The 2179-nt window shown below is 52.0% G+C and overlaps 1 protein-coding gene across 1 annotated transcript in view; it reads left to right on the top strand.

Annotated features, from left to right (window-relative positions):
- The window catches only part of CUNH1orf21 (chromosome unknown C1orf21 homolog), a 37446-nt gene that overhangs the window by 34022 nt on the left and 1245 nt on the right, over nucleotides 1-2179 (top strand). The gene's annotated exons all lie outside the window — the stretch shown is intronic.

The following is a 2179-nucleotide window of genomic DNA, read 5'->3' on the forward strand; positions in this document are numbered from 1 at the left end:
ACTCTGCACTTGCCCTTGTTGAACCTCAGGAGGTTCCTCTCCGCCCAGCTCTCCAGCCTGGCCAGGTCTCTCTGAATGGCAGCACAGCCCTCAGGTGTCTCAGCCACTCCTCCCAGCYTGRGATCATCAGCAAACTTGCTGAGGAGGCACTCTGTCCCCTCGTCCAGGTCATCGATGAAGAAGTTGAACAGGATGGGACCCAGTACTGAGCCCTGGGGATCTCCACCAGCCACAGGCCTCCAGCTAGACTCTGTGCCACTGATAACCACCCTCTGAGCTCTGCCTTTCAGCCAGTTCTAAATCCACCTCACTGTCCATTCGTCTAACCCATGCTTCCTGAGCTTGCCTAGGAGGATGTTACAGGAGACAGTGTCAAAAGCCTTGCTGAAGTCAAGGTACACAACGTCCACTGCTCTCCCCTCATTTACCCAGCCAGTCATGCCATTGTAGAAGGCTGTCAGATTGGTGAAGCAGGATTTCCCCTTGGTGAATCCATGCTGGCTACTTCTGATCACCTTCTTTTCCTCCATATGTCTGGAGATGACATCCAGAATGAGCTGTTCCATCACCTTTCCAGGGTTTGGAGATGAGGCTGACTGACCTGTGAGGATCCTTTTGAAGGATCAAACAGCCTTCAAAACCAGAAGGGGGCTAAAATTGCCATTTGTTTAAGGTATTTTTCTAGATTGGGGGGCACAGGGTTTTCCAGGACCAGAGCAGATCTCTGTCACRGCAGGCTGTGAGCTGGAGAGCGCCTCTGAGATGCAATCAAATACAATTGCTGTTAAGTTTTCTGGCATCCTTTTAGCGGCATTCCCCCCAATTCTGCTCTTTTTAGGAGCTCTCTGGTCTTTCTGATGTAACTGGGTCATGGGCATAGAAAACCTGCCTTCAGTGGGGCGCTCTTCTCGGCCGGTGTGCTACGAATGCATCCTTTCTCTGTGTTGACCGATGCAACAGCTCGCTCAGCTCTCAGCAGGGGTTTTACTCGGCTTTGGGGACAGGAGAGAAGGGAAGGGGCGTGCAAACRCCAGCAAGCGAAGTGGCTGCAAAAGCCGCCGTTGTCACTCCCTCCCTCGCCGCTTCCTCCGCCTTCCTGACAGCTGGTGAGTTGGTTGAAGGCTGCTCTGCTAAGTGCACGTGATAGGGAAGCGAGAAGTGCTGGCCGCCTGCAGCCCCGAGGCTCTCAGGGCCAAAACGTTGCAGCCCGAGGCTGCAACGTGGTGCTAGGACAGTGCTTGATTTCCAAGCATGGCGTTACCTTAACCTGGGAAGTCCATCAGTTTGTTGGGTTGAGGTGTCTTCTGCTGGTTTCTTCCTGGGATGGTGCATAGAAGAGCTGCATGTCACGCTTTGAGAACGTGTGGGAGGTATTGCTGGTATTTCAGCCAGCGATTTCACTCTCTCCCCCTTTCAACCGTGCTGTTGCTGCCTACACATGCTGCATCGGAAGCAGAAGGCTGGAGAAAGCTCCAACGGCGAGCGGCCTCCTGCAGCAGGCAATGACTGCATGGACCAGGTCCTCACCCTGTCTCCTGCCCAGGAGGCCACCTCCTGGGCACCAGCACCAGCAGCCCTGTCACTCACAGGGCCCAGGCAGGAGCCAGAGGTCCAGCAGCGGCTGACTGGCCTTCATTGGCATTTGAGCAGTGGGTGGGAGATGGTGTTTCCATGAAGCAGCATGGATTTGCTCAGCACGTTGCTTTTTGAAAGACTTGGTGGAGCAGCAGGCTTCCTTGTTGGAAATTGAACCAAAAAGTCAAGAAATGGCAGGAGAAAAGGGGAGCAGGAGGAAAGAAAATGCAAGATTGGATCAAATGTTTTTGGTTTCTTCAAGCTTTGGTGGCCCCTCGCGCAGAGCGTGGCAGGGAATGATGGCCTGTGGGGCTCCCTCTTCACCAGTGGTTGGAGGGACCAGGTACCATGATCTCCAGCAGTGCCCTGAGCCTTGGACATTGATTAATCTGGTAGTTTTGTTGATTTGAAGAGTACATCCTGGTCCTTGGCATGAAGAAACCCACTGGATTTGGGCTTTGCTGCGAAGGATTTCTGTATTCCTTCAGCTCTTTTTCTGAATCAAATCTTCTACATGAAAATCTTTCTTTCCAGGTCAGCACTGAACCAAAATTAGGACTGCTTAGGCTTTTTTTTTTTTTTTTTTTTTTTTTTTTTTTTTTTT

The sequence above is a fragment of the Rhea americana genome, unplaced genomic scaffold (assembly GCF_003343005.1).
Source record: "Rhea americana isolate MKP2758 unplaced genomic scaffold, rheAme1 scaffold_151, whole genome shotgun sequence".
In the NCBI taxonomy this organism is placed as follows: domain Eukaryota; kingdom Metazoa; phylum Chordata; class Aves; order Rheiformes; family Rheidae; genus Rhea; species Rhea americana.